The sequence below is a fragment of the Corvus kubaryi genome, unplaced genomic scaffold (genome assembly GCF_017639235.1).
Source record: "Corvus kubaryi isolate FWS band 111438036 unplaced genomic scaffold, C.kubaryi_AGA036_p1.0 37384, whole genome shotgun sequence".
NCBI classification, from domain to species: Eukaryota; Metazoa; Chordata; class Aves; order Passeriformes; family Corvidae; genus Corvus; species Corvus kubaryi.
Genome location: NW_024581126.1, coordinates 4,244,649 through 4,259,955, shown reverse-complemented (window position 1 = coordinate 4,259,955; position 15,307 = coordinate 4,244,649). Strand labels below are relative to the sequence as shown.

At 40.6% G+C, this 15,307-nt stretch overlaps 2 long non-coding RNA genes across 3 annotated transcripts in view; both read right to left on the bottom strand.

The window, feature by feature from the left end:
- The window catches only part of LOC121668161, a 37,925-nt gene that overhangs the window by 13,785 nt on the left and 8,833 nt on the right, over positions 1-15,307 (bottom strand). The gene's annotated exons all lie outside the window — the stretch shown is intronic.
- Positions 13,901-15,307, bottom strand: part of LOC121668160 — a 2,093-nt gene continuing 686 nt past the window's right edge. Inside the window, exons 2-3 of one of the 2 annotated variants that reach the window (XR_006017278.1) lie at positions 14,984-14,985; positions 13,901-13,916 (exon numbers count right to left, since the gene is read on the bottom strand). This is a non-coding gene — a long non-coding RNA (uncharacterized LOC121668160). The remainder of the gene's footprint in view (positions 13,917-14,983; positions 14,986-15,307) is intronic. The other variant, XR_006017277.1, reaches the window with a different exon arrangement.

Sequence of the window (15,307 nt, the reverse complement as noted above, 5' to 3'; positions counted from 1 at the left end):
TGCTAGAAATAAACATTTGAGCTTTGGTCCTTTAAGAACGGTTCCTGTATGTCTATGATGAAACATTGTTCCTGCTAGAGCTGATTAAAATGGAACAAACAAGGTGTGAGAGGTCAATAACTACACAAGTTCTCCAAGACTGACTCATTTACACAGAAGGGTTTTTTGCTATTCTGCAGTCAGTGCGGAAAACTGAGGAGTAGTTATGACTGTACACTATGCACACAGCTGCGTGAAAAAATTATTCTTTATTTGCCATTTTTTACCTTCTTTACAAATGCAACAACAGGAAAATTTAGATAGTAAGTGTAGGGTGTGGGTTTGTGACAATCAGGCTTAAGCCATCCTGGCAATTACCTTGCTTCAGAGACAAATTTCTGTATGCTTTAATTCAACGGTAGACAGAGTTACCATTTCTCTCTTTTGACAGGGGTAGATCCAACTGACATGATCCAGTCCTAAACCCTGGCTCACTAGCAAGTCCATGAACCACCCAAATTACCTCTGTGTAGTCCTGTTCCTAAGTACAGGGACTCGTTTCTGCATTGGATTAGATTTCATTCTGATTGACTGTAAGAAATAACTGTTTAATACTTCATTAACATCTCAGATAAGACACTGAGCATCTCCAGAGCATTCCTTCGAGTAACAAATTTTTTGGCTGTTTATATTCCATGCTTTTGTCTTCGTTTTCTAAGTGGGAGCCCCAAATTTGTAGGTCTTACAAGTAAATTCTCATTGCCACAACTGCAATGTTTATAATGTGCAATTATCCTCTTATCTTGAATCAATGGGAATGTCATGTATTGGCACAAAGTAGCACAGAAAACATAGCAGATCTGAAAAGACATTGTAAGCCATCTGACCTCTTCTTTCACAGTGCCAAACATCTCTCCTGTTACTCTGCCTCTGAAGGAAGCTTTGCTGGAGAAGCCACTTCACACCTGCAGAAATATCTTTCTTGAATGATGGGGTAGGTAAAAGCATAAAATATTTTTATTGCTTAAGTTTCCTCATAGAACCAGCGTCTGGCTGCAGGGCACTTCCACCTACAGATCGACATAAAAAAGATCCTGCTGTATATAAACTGTCCTCCCCCACTGGGCAGGGGTAATGGGAGAAGGGAATTCTTTAGTTACTACTCTGCCTAACTGGAAGACAGACATTCCCGTAAAACTGTGTGTGGGTGCATTTCACAGTGAAACCAAAACACTGTTAAAAGTAAATTCAGCGAACTACTTCTCATGCAGTGCAGCTGCTATATGGAGAGATGAGGATATTTTATTATACATACACAAAGTGCCAGACACCAGCTCCACTGCAGTGCCAGAGAGATAGCTCTCCTTTTTTTGTCCACGGGATGCTGTTATTAAGGCTGTTGACCAAGGCACACCTTCACAGGTCAGTCCCAACCTGCCCCTTATCAACCTGAGGAGCCAAGAGCAATATGTTGTTTCTGATTGCAACTGTTTTAGTCCAATTAAATTTGTGTTTGGAGACTACACAATCAGCAGCATAAACTGACGTGACACTCTTGACTTTCTAATTATACCAGATTTATGCTGCTAAGAGAATGAACATGGGCCAGCCTTTCAGCATGGCCATGAACTCATGTGACAAATCTGTTTCATGAGAAAAATTCATTGCATCTTGTTGCTTCATGCAGCATTGCTCCAAGGACATAGTGATGTGAAAAAAAGTCATACTGCAGCTATGAGGCACCACATTTTAAATAGAACAATCCTGTTGTGATGGTCAGGTACCTGAGCGACACAGAGTAACATGGATTGTTTTGTTTTGCAAGATTTAACCTCAATATGGCAGAATAAGAAAGGTTTATGCTCTGTCTTAGACCAAATTGACAGCATCGAAATACTTTATGTTTAATATAATTGATTTTCCACCCACCAAGAGAATAGTTAAACACTAAGAATCAATGCCAATCTCTAAACTCCTACTTTTTTGGTCACATTTGACTGTTCTGTAACAAGTTATATTGAAAAGTGCCAAAGTAAAGGGAAAAAGGTAGCCAAGGGTATAATGCAGTCAGGACCATCACACCCTTCATAATAAACAGAATATCTAAATATTAATGACAACATAATTCTGTTTGGCAATAAAACTATGTTGGCTGTTTAGGAGACTGGTACCCTAGAGTTGGCCTGTATTCCTTTTTCATGCCAAAGAGAAACAAAAACTTACAACATTGCAATTCCGTGAATGTCGGTGGAGTAGAATTAAAGCTTCATACTTGGCCTGAGCAAGACCAACTACTGTTTATCTGTAATTTCTGGAATTTCTAACCCAGAAAAACATACTCTTCCATTAACCACCAAGTTCCTGTCTCAAACATTTGCATCTTAGATTTCTCTGCCCTTCAAGACATAAAGATTATTATTTGCAAAAAATATTTAAAGAAATGTTGACTTTTTAAACTCTAGTACCATTACCAACTTGTATTCTTAGGGCAATCTAAGAGAATGACAACAATAGTCAGGTATTATTTACAAGGGATGCCCATTTTTGGAAGGCCACTGCACAAGTTACATTTAAGATGCTGTTAAAAATTTAAAAATACTGAAGAAACAACAAATATATATTAGATGTTAACATTATCATGATCCTTTAGAAATATTATTTCACTCACAACATAATGAGCTTTTTATAGGAAAATGCTACATACTCTGTGTCCATGCCACAGTTTCATCAAGAAAAATCAAGAGAAGCTTCACCTTCTATTATTTTACAGTTCTGCATCATTATTTCTGCATGGAAATACTGTTTCCATAAAGAATGCTAAAACTGTCATCGCACCCTGGACACATAAACCAATCAGTACGCCTGGAGCCAGCACAACCAGTTAAGAAAAGTCAGGCTTTCTCATTATTAACAGCATTGGATAAAGATACTTTTAATTTATATCAAATGTTTGAGAGTTCTTTATTAATTCATAAATGGGCTCGTTACTTGACCTACTGATTGCTCTTTGTTGACCTGCGTCTTAACTAAACATTCTGCTTTTGTCTTGCAGAAAACCACCCAAATTCTGAATTGACATGGGGATAAAGAAGAACTTTAGGGCCGTAGACATCCTGCTCTTCTAGTGGATGCTATAGTGAAACTTGTGCCATCAACTCCAGCACTGAGAACTTCTATCTGAAAGGTGTCACCACTGGGAGCAAGACAGTCGGAGCTATCACTTTCTCCATATCAAGCCCACCAAAGCCAGATCTCTCCACTGTGCTAGTGGAAACTACAAACAAAGGCACTCTTTGAGCCTGAGAGCAGTACTCCCATTAATCTTTACAGGGAACTAGGTCAAAGAAGCCCCCAGGCCTCTCTGAACTACATAAGCAAGCAGAGGCCTATAAAGGGATATTTCTGCAGCTGAGAATGCCTTGTGCAAAAGAACAGCCAATTAATAGTCTTTTCCAGACACACCCATGCACTGGATAACAGGAGAAACAGCAATGTCCTAGCTACTCCTTAGTTCCAGAAACATCCTGTTGGCTTGCTAGGCTAGTTGTTGGTGGGGGCAGGGCAGGAAGTCTATACAAAAGAAATCCCAGTGGATGCCAGAGAGCTCCAGGCTACTCTTTGACACCAGCTGTAGCAATAGCCAAGGATTTTGCCCACTAGGGACTGAAAGGAGATCAAACTAATCTAGGAACTGTTACAGTCTAATTACAGTTTGGTTGCAATGTACTACATTGAATTTTTAACAGCAGCTTGCAGTTAAACGGCTCTCTAACCTCTGTCAAAGTCATGGGACATCCAGTAATCTCTATGTTTTCTTCCAGCAAGTTATAACGCACTAGGAATTTTATCAGACAGTTTAACAGAGAGATAGAAGACAAAATTTATTTTAGACATGACCTAGAATGCACTCGCTTGAATATTATTAATGGTAAGAGAGCCTAAATACAGGAAAACAACTAAGAAGGAACGTAAAATACAGCTTGACACAAAGGAAGAAACAGTTTTGTTCGACTTCAGCATCTTGAAGTGCTTCAGCCTGAACAAATGTGGTAAGGAAACAAGACTGCAACTTGGGTATCAGACTACATGTATGGTATGATACAGAGGTGCTCAAATGCCTAACTATATTCTCTAAGAACATTGCCTCCTACACACCAGAAAGTTGTATCAATAAACAAATCTTTTTAAGCCTTAATTTTTTGTTTTAAATTAGCCCCATGAAGCACACCTTTCCCATACTCATGAATAGAAAACTACCACAGGAATCTGTCTCTCATTATTTTGGAAAACACAAAATTGCAGATCACAGATGAAGATGCAGCAATGACAAAGCTTGTGGCAGGTTTGTATCCAGATCTATCCAGTCTCTCTTTTACATTGTGTGATACAATTCACATCCCTCTGCTGCTGCGTCTTCCCAGGAATTTCAGGCAGCACAAGTGCTTTCTCTGACATGCCTGTACCAATCTGCTTCCTCTGAGCAACCCTGATGGCTCTCTCCAAAGACACCCAAGAGAAGTTAGATAAGTAAATTTCCCCCACATATTTCTACTTGCCAGCGCCGGAAAAACAAGAGGGAAGTAATCTGAACTCAAACGGGTAGAGGAGCCTCCCTATGCCTTCTCACATTGTTATTAATATTCAAATTCTGAATCATTTTGGAAACCAGGCACAAAAAGAAATCAGGCAGTAGGAATAATCACAAATAAAGAACCTTGGACATTTTGAAAACTTTACATATTTTTTAAAATTAATTTCAGCTGCATTTTGAATGTGTAGGAAACAGCTTGCTCTCCTCAGTCTCCCTTCCCTTCAGTTTAATACATCCCTTTTTCTGTCATATTTATCTTTTGGAACACTTTCCCCCCATTATCTCAGCCCATCCCAAGATACTGTGGCATTATCCTAATTTGCAGCAGTCTTATTTTCTTACCTAGCTTTTAGTGGCAGCTAGATCTGAATTTTGTTTTTTTTCACATTAATCCCTTTAAAGAAGACATTTATTCCTGTTCTTCACGTGAATGGGGCCTAGCACAGGAGACCCTCGTCTTGGACAATCTCTGCACTCTACTAAATAACACATTTTAAATGAGTTGAATTGGATGAGGAGAGAGTAGTGGATATTGTCTAGCTGGACTTCAGCAAAGCTTCCAACACTCTCTCACAACATCCTCATAGGCAAACCTGGGGACTGTGGACTGGATGAGCAGACATTTCAGTGGATTGAGAAGTGGCTGAACAGCAGATCCCAGAGGGCTGTGATCAGTGGCACAGGGTCTAGTTGGAGGCCTGCCACTGGTGGTGTCCTCCAAAGTTCAATACTGGTCCCAATATTGTTTAATTTACTCATCAATGACTTGGGCAAAGGGGCAGATGGCCCCTCAGTGAGTTTGCTGATGACACAAAGATGGGAGAAGTGGCCAGTACCCCAGAGTGCTGTGCATCCCTCCAGAGGGACCTGGACCTCATGCACCAGTACAGGCCGAGGACTGACCTGCAGGAAAGCAGCTCTGTGGAAAAGGACCTGGTGGACAACAAAGTGCCCATGAGTGTGCCCTGTGGGCAAGAAGGCCAATTGTGTCCTGGGGTTCACTAAGGAGAGCATTGCCAGCAGGTCAAGGTTGGTGACCCTGCCCCTCTGCTCAGCCCTGGTGAAGCCCATCTGGAGTGCTGTGTCCAGCCCTGGGCTCCTCAGGACAAAGAGAGATGAGGAGCTCCTGGAGCGGGTCCAGTGGAGGGTAACAGAGATGATAAAGGGACTGGAGCATCTCTTATGAGGATGGACTGAGGGGAGCTGGGCCTGTTCAGCCTCCAGGAGAGATGGCTGGGACGGGGACCCTGTCAGTGTGTGTCAGTATTTGAAGTGAGGTGTCAGAGGATGGAGCCAGGCTCTGCTCGGTGATGTCAAACAGTAGGACACGAAGCAATGGGCAGAAACTGATGCACAGCAAGTTTCACCAGAATATGAGGAAGAACTTCTTTCCTGTGCAGGTGGCCACACGCTGCAACAGATTGTCCAGAGATGGTGTGGAGTCTCCCTCCCTGGAGATATTCAAGAGCCATCTGGACACAATCCTATGCAATGTGCTCTGGAATGACCCTGCTTGAGCAGGGAGGTTGGACAAAACCTACTGTGATGCCTTCCAACCTGACCTATTCTGTGATTCTGTGGAATTAATGGGAAAACTTCCTGATGGAATAATAGATCAGTACAGTAAAATGTGTGAGAGCAATGTCATTAAATACTCCTGACCTGGCTGTGCAGAAGAGTATGTGGTAGGAAATCGAGATTTTTTTTTTATACAAGGTGTGGGATGAGAGAACAGAGGAAAAACACGTTTATGAAGTTTTGATAGGCAATTTCTGGAAGTACGATTTGTAGGCTACCTACTGAGAAGAAAGTGAGATGTTCCAAAAGAATAGAGGTAAGTAAGGGTAAAACAAAACAAACATTTGATCAAATTTAAGGGAATTATGGGGTCAGAAAACTCCCTAGACACTGAAGATGTCAGGACTTCTCCCATTAGTAGTACCAGTCATATGTAGACATAGGAATGAGTTACCACAGTACCTCTGGGGGTTTATTTTTAGGTATAACTTGAGTGGTAACTCCAAACATATGGGAATGTAGCACGCCACAATAAGTTCCTATGTACCTATAAAGTATAAATAATGAGAGCAAGGATTTACATCACGTTATCAATAGTAGCAAATAAAAGAGATGCATTATAAGAAGATTCATTAGCCATGGTAGTCACAGAAGTCAGAAAGGACTAGCACTCTACAATATTCTACAACCTGAGAAACAAAAAAACTTCAGCTATGCTAAACAAACAGAGCAAAGGATTACTTACTCTGGTATTTTAGCTGCTTCAGTTCCCACTTTTTTAGCTTCATATCTGCATGTACATGCCATACAAGTCTTCAGACATCAAGAAGTCCAACTTATTCAAGAAACAAAGCTGCACAAGCAAAACAGAACTGCTGCAATTCCTCATTTATACACCATCAGGGAAAAGGAGGGGAAAATCACATCTGTTTAAGACTGAACTCTGAGTTCAAAAAAGCAAGGAAAAGGAAAAGGTGTTGCTTGTGCTCACATGTTCTGTAATCTGATCAGGAGGTAAATTGGTTGCAGGTGTCACACATCTGAGACCTAACCCAAAGGAACATGATGGGCTTCATAGATGCCTCTTATTCTTGCATTTGGACTGACCTGAGTAACTGATTAATCTTTTTGCTGTTGAAAGCACACAGTTCAGCTATTGGCGTTTTCTTATCTGAAGTTGACATGAAGGAAGAGGTTGAAGTTTAAAATTAAGTGTACTAGACTTTTAAATTACAGTGCACAGAAAATTAAAAAAAAAATAGCATGTGCTTACAGATATGTCAAAGTTCAGAAGTGTTTATTGTTGGGTTGTATCTAGGGGTTTGTGGTTTTTTATTTTTCTTTTTTAACATTAAAAGCTTTATCTGTGACTACTGACAAAATTCTCTGATTTCACCCAGTAAACACACTCAGAACCCCCCCACACACACACACTCAAACGCTCTTGATTCAACTTACAATTAGATGAAGAGCTTGAAAAATTCAATAGATCTTGTTCCTGTTATAATCCTTCTGAAGGAATGCCTAACTTCTTTTGCCGCTGGTATCTCAATAGTCTGTCTGTTTAGACTTTCTATGCTTTTACCAGAGATGAAACACTCAGCATCCAGCTGCCCGTGCAGTCTCAAACCTCCAGTTCTGCACTTGCAAAACCGATGCCAGGGAGTGGCAATTATACTTCAATGACTTTATTGACTACAAATGATTAAGACAAGCATGACTAACAAAGCTTTACTGACCACTTTTATTTATAACGCAGCACCATTCCATACCCATTCAGAATTAGCTACATGTGGTTCTTGCATGAAGCACTGCTTTACCACTTCTTAAGTCTTTGGGGCTTTTACAATAAAAAGAGTTATCCTTTCATAACTGGTCATATTTGAAAACTTCTCATAGCTTTTTAGATTTGGGGGGAGCGCAACAGAATTCTATTGTTGTAAAGCTATAATTTTTTTATTATTTTCTTCATTTGGATTAACTTACACTGCCATCATGTGGGCAGAAATACAAAAAATAATTATTCAGTGACATCTCTCAACTTGAAAGCCTTACTTTCCTTTTAAAACATTCTTCTTACTACCAGTATGATCACTTACTCAAGATTGTTGAAACAGGGAGAAGACAAGCCCCTGATTTTTGGTTAGTTTTTGTTGTCACCGCACAGAAAATGTGCCAGTGCTTGAGGACTCAGTGAAAGCACCGTGAAGCTGTGTCGGAGCTGGGCAGTAACCGAGTAGCACAAGTGGTAAATATGCTCTCCTCAGCGCAGTGCTTTAGCTACTCTTACTCACGCTTCTTGTCTGTACATGACACAAGTCATATGGGGGCAGAGATCACAGGGGCTAGAAAAAGACACAGCAAGCAAAAGCCAGGCAGGGCCTGATGCCTCATGGCAAGTGCAGAGCTTGTATAGGAGTGTCAATATTGCCAGGCTTTCAAACCATGCACAAGACTCAAGAAATCAATCAAAGGACCAGTTCCTTTCCACTTGTCATTCCCAAGGTCTATGTTCACCCCCTTCCCTGGGTGCTGCAAGAATGTTTTTACCTCTTTGAGCATTAGAAACTTCAACTGCAGTACTGTTGTCAGACATCCAGAGGTTAGAGCATGAAAAGAATGACCCAAAAGAAAAAAATCTTCTCTTTTTTTTTACAAACAAACATAATTTGAAAGAAAATTACCACAAAATTTTAGTATATTATACGTTCCTTATTATTTTGAAGAGCTTAATAATTTTGGAAAAAAACCCTCAGTTGTCAAATAACAAGTATTTGTATGGACTAAAGTTACTTAAAAAAATATTTTGTAAGACCTGTAAAGTTTTAAAAAAACAGTATAAGCAAATGATAGTGCCAAGAACCCCAGAACACAGACTGAAATAAGAATATGCTGGAATTCCAGAAATTATTCTTGAAAGACCAACAGTTTTCACATTCAGCTGCATGGTAAAAAACTAGGGCTGGGATGTCTGCATCCATACATTATATCTCTCAATATATATCTCACAAATTGAGCTTACCAAAATCTAGTAATAAAGTCTTCACTAAAGTTCTAAAATGTCAAAGTAAAAGCTGAATTTGTCACCTTCATGGTGTCTTTCTGCGCAGCCTTTATAAGCTGTTTTTCATGGCCCATCACATGGTACCAGTTAGTGGCATCAGCCCTCACAATGCGTAGCTCTGTATTCCAGAGGGTCCCACTGAGTGACGTGCTGCTCACACTGGGCTCAGTACAACAGGATCTAACAGACAGTAGAACATAAATAACATTGATTTCCCTGGCAGAGAAGCTTTTTAAGAAAGATGCCTCAAAATCCATGGAGTATGATTCTTATTCAGGAATCTTACTTATAGCAGTGTCATGGTTTAACAGAAAATAACCTTTAACACAAGAATCCTACATCCAAACTGTATAGGACCCAAGTCTGTATGCCATAATCAGTTTATAAACAAACTTATGTTGTCTAATGTAAGGAATTCATACAAAAAACATGCATGTACTGCCACATAAGTGTTACTTGAGAAATCAACATTCACCAAGACTGAAAGAATATTTCCCCTACATTTAGGTACAGTGGTTACCATAGTTTTTTTCTTTACAACAACTATTAGTAACTGTTTTATTAGGAAACGTGGATTATAAAATCTTGTTCAGTTTAATGAGCTTCGTGACTGAGCTTTTTAATTATTTACTGTGCAGAAGTAACTTCATTCATTCATTTTCTCTGTGCCATTTTCCTCTTGTGTTAAAATCAGATATATTCCCACAGTTGCCTTTTAATAGTTATTTGGGGCCTTCAGAACTTGTCATGTCATAGCTTGCTGTTATACAGGTTACAGCTAGAGGTGATAGATAATTGAATTTATACCAGGTGTAACTCTTAATGTAACAATAATTCTTTCAATTTCTTAGCATTCATTTATATTAAGATCAGGTTAGTTCTCTCATTCATTAAAAGTGACAGCACTGTTCTCTCATTTGCCTTTAGACACAAGCTTGACAAACTAGACTAATGGAAAAAATAGATCAGGATAAATAGATAGATTAGAATTCGAACAAAAAGTTTCAAAACCATAAGAGTTAAAAAAAGGGAGGGGTGCAAACTCTGTAACAAGAGTCCCATCAAATAAACTGACAAATTAGTTATCTCCAGTACACAACAAAGTTTCATGCCATTTCTGTCACTAAGGCTGAGGCTCATGCTTGACAGAAAACACAGGACTCCTCCTAACTCATGGATCAAGTCTATGTACAATAAAATAAACAGGAAAAAAAAGAGAAAAGAGAGCAGGCAGCACTTATTTAATCTATCCACTTCAGATTCACTCAGTCTTAATACTTTGCTTTGACAACCTCATACTCTTCAAAGAAAATACCTTGACAAAAAAGCATTGTGAACAGTGGTGCTGGAGGGCATCCAACATATGTTGCTCATTTACCAGTAAAATGTTCACCAGCCTCAGTTGTAGCTCCTTATCTGTCTCACCACTTCTTTTGTAAGCAGAAATAATTCTCGAGAAACAGTGTATGGAGTCAAGGAAAGCAAATACTTGGACAAATGTATAATATCCCTCTACTCACATAATTTTTGTGATACAGAACATTAAGAAACTGTTCTGGGTTTGGTTGGAGTGAATTTTCACACTGAGTATACTTTTATCCAGCTTAAGAAGGATTTCTCTAAACACAGGACAGAAAGAATGTTTCTAAAATATTTAAAATTGCTATCTGGAAATCTAGGTTTACAGTTGAAAGATTGAAGAAATGATTTTGTAGTCTCAGTGAGACTCATTCTTTCCAGTTACTTCCAAGAAAAATGTGTCTTGTTAGTTATCTAGCAATTCCATCAGAAAAGCTGATAGTATATCTGAACTCTGATACACAAGACGTACACTGAAATACAGGTCCTCCAGCAAAAGGTCCTCCAGCAAAAGGTCCTCCAGCAAAGAGGGACCAGACAAAAACCCCTGTACCCTCGAAACTAAAGAACAATTTTACCAACATGCAGAGAAGCACCAAGTGTTGAATATTCCTAGGCAAACTCCTGCCTAGATAAAACATATAACAAAGAAAATAACCTTTTTTTACACTTTATTATAAGGTAGCAATCTCTAAAGGTCTAAAGAGGCTTGGGTCCGTATCTTCTTACATTGTCTTAACTTGTGATAGTCATTTAAGGTTTTCCCTTTCTTTCCTCAGTCAGACCACAACATGCAACAATGGTGAGATAAACAAAAGATGTTGGCTAATCAACTCTAAAAAAAGTATTTCTCCTTCTTTCTCTGAGGAAACAAATGTATTTCCATTCTTCTTCCCTAACCATCCTAGATGTGAGCCCATGTTTCATACCGTGTTTCCTGGGGCTGTCTGGCCAATTCCATTTAATGATCAGAGTTAGTTGAAAAACAGGCAAGGGCTCAACAAACCTGAGGGGATCCATTGCAGCTCTGAGAACCACAAAAGGATTTGAGCTGAAGCACCAGCCACAGGGGGTGCTCAGACTGGGCTGTGGCCACACACACTCTCTGGCCTACAGCTGAACCCCTCAGCAGGGAATTTCTCCAGAGTTACAGGAAAGCAAGGAGTTAATATTTTACAATCTTTGCATTCCTTAGTTCTGACCCACAGATTCTGGCTGTTTTCCAGCTGACCCCCTACACAAACCTGGGAGAGCTCCAGGCACTGCTGCTCCCACTCCAGTGTTCCTGGTGCTGCACGCAGCCCACCAGGTGGGGGAGAGTTTAGGCCAAACTGAGATAACCAAAGTTTGACAAACTCAGATGGGGATTAGCTTTATGGTAAAGAAAGGTAGGTTTGACAGGCTAGCTGTTCAAAAGGCTCAGAATTATACACTGCTGTCTCACTGTACATTTCAGGGGTGTGTCAAGGATGGGAAGCTATATCCCGGTCTGAAACTTTCTACAGTAAAACTAATCTGAAACCTAGTTAGACAAACAAATCCTGGGACAGATTAGGTGTGTTCATGCAAATACATGAAAGCACCTGAAAAGGTGCAGAAAATGTGTCTCTTATAAAACCCCCTCAGTCCTCTACTCTTTCTTTCTTCTGAATACTGTACTCCTCACTCTCAGACAACTTGGGTCTAAATGATTAATCTGTTTCCTGGGGTGATGGAAAAGGATCCCAGGTGCTTATGTTATAATCAGTTAAGAATTGAGTTGTATATACAAGGCTAAACCTGAAAGGACTGATGAAGAAAACATTTTTTTCAAGGTTTCAGAAATTCCTCTCTGCAGGATAAGGAGATTCTGCCATAATTTCTCTTTATTTAAATAATATTTATCCAATTGTACCCCATAATTAACTTTTAAAAATCTGTCATTTAGTTAGTATTTATCTTGCTATCAATTTCCTAGAGGTTCAGACCTAAGGACAATTAACAAAACATGAGCCAAAATCAATTGCCTATATTTGAATACACAGAATATAAACACTACTCCCCCAAAAGCCTGTTTAAAAACCAGAGAGGTGAACAAAGCCTTGAACCAGCTGTTGTGACACGAATGAGTGCCCAACGTTATGCTGTCGTAACCACTCTGTCAGTGTACACATATATTTACTCATGCAAGTGTCCAAGTAGACTTGTAAGCACTGTTCTAGTTTTAAAGGCTGTGAGCCTGGACTCCAGAGGAATTCCATTGTTCATATAAGTAAGGGCAGTGCTAGCTCAGAGTAAGGTACCAAATTTGCCTTTCTAATCTGAAAATACAGCTCCTCCAATGTGCTATGAGGTAAGTGTTGGCTGTAGCCACAGTTTTGGGAAAGTTCTGTATTTATAGTGTTTCTCCACATCCAGTGAAGAAGCCATCCTTAGCAAAACTTTTTTATCTAAAGTAAAAGCTCTAAGCTTAGCTCTGCCCTGCTCCTGTTAATTTGGCCCCTTTGGAGGAAACAACACAGACACAAGCAAATTTCTGCAAATGGCTTTAAAAAAGAGCTCATTTCCTCACTCTCTTGGGCCCCTGAGACTGAAATGTAAGCTGACTTGGTCTGCAAGATTCTCCCAATGGCCCATGCTTTCTTCCCAGCTCTGCAAACTAAAGCCCAATGGAAGGCTTTATGAGGCAAGTGTAGGGAAAGGGTTTCTGCATTATTATTTCTAGTGTGACTGGAATGGTTTACAGAAGTCAGAGCAGTCTAGCTGCAAAGATATAGTCCACCTTTGATGTGAAGCTTCCCTTCTTGTCCTTTCTCTGCCTTGGATTGTGTCATGGGTTAGCAGGCATAGTCTCGGAAGTGATGTTCCTGCAAAGGAGTGCTTACAGCTTCCTCTATGACCTAACAGAACCTATCAGATGGCCAGTTTGAATATGGACAATTCTCTAAGCCACTTAAAATTGTGACCACCTCTGTGATCCACACTTAAGAATAGAAACTCCAAGGCAGAGCCTCTCTCTCTCGTTTCTGGTGCTGGGACAGGTGGCTCCAGGCCCTGTGTGAGGGGCCAACAGGCCCGGCCCAGGCCCTGCTCGGGCTGGCCAGGCCAGGCCACGGCCATCCTGGAGCCGATGGGCCCTGTTCCAGCCGCGGACCACCCCACCCGCCCCTCCGAGCCCTGCTGTGGGGAGACGGAGCGGCTTGGCTCCCCGCCCTCTCCACTGCAATAAGCCACATTCCAGCTGCAAGGCCGAGGTGAGATTAACACTTTCAGTGCTGTGAAGAGCTGAAAACCTGAAGGAAGACAAAGAGGAGATGCTTAAAGCTGAAAGTCTGTTGTGAAGCTATGATATATCAGAGTATCCCGTTGTAATTTCATGAAGATATGGGGGGTGGAGTGTTCAACTCGCAAGCAAAAGCACCTGCGCTGAGAGAGGCAGATGCTGACGCAGCTGTAATTTCATGAGAAGTTTGGACAGGGAGAGATGGACCAGATGAGGACTTTTGCTCCAAATGGGAAAGGAGAAAACCTTAGTTCCTAGAGATGCTCCCAAAGATTTCTTTAAGATGAAATGCTCCCAGAGATGGGTGAAGAGAACTTTTGTTTCTGAACGGCTCAACCTTAAAACTGTACCCCAAAAAACTTCAAGAGTGGACCCTCGAAAGCAGTTGTGGGAAAAGCTGCAAGTAGGGGGAAGGGACTCACATGCGAGCAGAGAGACTCCTCCTCTTCCTAAATGGACTGAACAAGGTTATTATGGAAGTGGTAAACAGACTGAACATCTCAAGGGTTGTCTTTTTACACTGTCACTTAGAGAAGGGAGAAAGGTGGGGGGAGGAGAAGAGTTCTGAAGGTGGTATAATTTTTTTTTCCCCTTTTTTTAGGTCTGTTAATAAACTTCTTCATATTCTTTCAAGATTGGTGCCTGCTTTGCATTTCTCCTAATTCTCATCTCACAGAAGGTAAAGTAATGAGTATTTTGGGCCAAACCACTACACTAAATTGGTGTTTCTGCCTGGTTACAAACCCAACCCGCTACAGATTGTATTATGTACTACTTGGTTTATCCTGCTTTCATACTGTAGTGGTTTGGTCCAAAATACTCATTACTGTTTATCTTCTGTGAGATAAGAATTAGGAGAAACACAAAGCAGGCACCAAACTTGAAAGAATATAAAGTTTATTAACAGACCTAAAAGAGGGAAAAAAATATTACGCCATACCTTCAGAACTCTCCTCCTCCCCCCCACCTTCCTCCCTTCTCCCACTGACAATGTAAAAAGACAACCCTTAAGATGTTCAGTCTGTTACCACTTCCATAATAACCTTGTTCAGTCCATTTAAAAGAGAAGTCTCTTCTTGCTCATGCTATGAAAACAGTATCACACTGAGACAGCCGCCCACTTCCAAATAACTCTGTTCAGTCCATTTAGGAAGAGGTTTCTCTGCTCGCATGTGAGTCCCTTCCCCCGACTTGCAGCTTTTCCCACAACTGCTTTTGAGGGTCCACTCTTGAAGTTTTTCGGGGTACAATTTTAAGGTTGAGCTGTTCAGAAACAAAAGTTCTCTTCACCCATCTCTGGGAGCATTTCATCTTAAAGAACAGAGGCCCTCCGCCTTCCCTGGGAGCAAAGGGTCCTCCTCATCTTCATCTTTAGGACTATCTCTGGGAGCATCTCTAGGAACTGAGGTTTTCTCCTTTCCCATTTGGAGCAGAAGTCCTCATCTGGTCCATCTCTAGGAACTGAGGTTTTCTCCTTTCCCATTTGAAGCAAAAGTCCTCATCTGGTCCATCTCTAGGAACTGAGGTTTTCCCC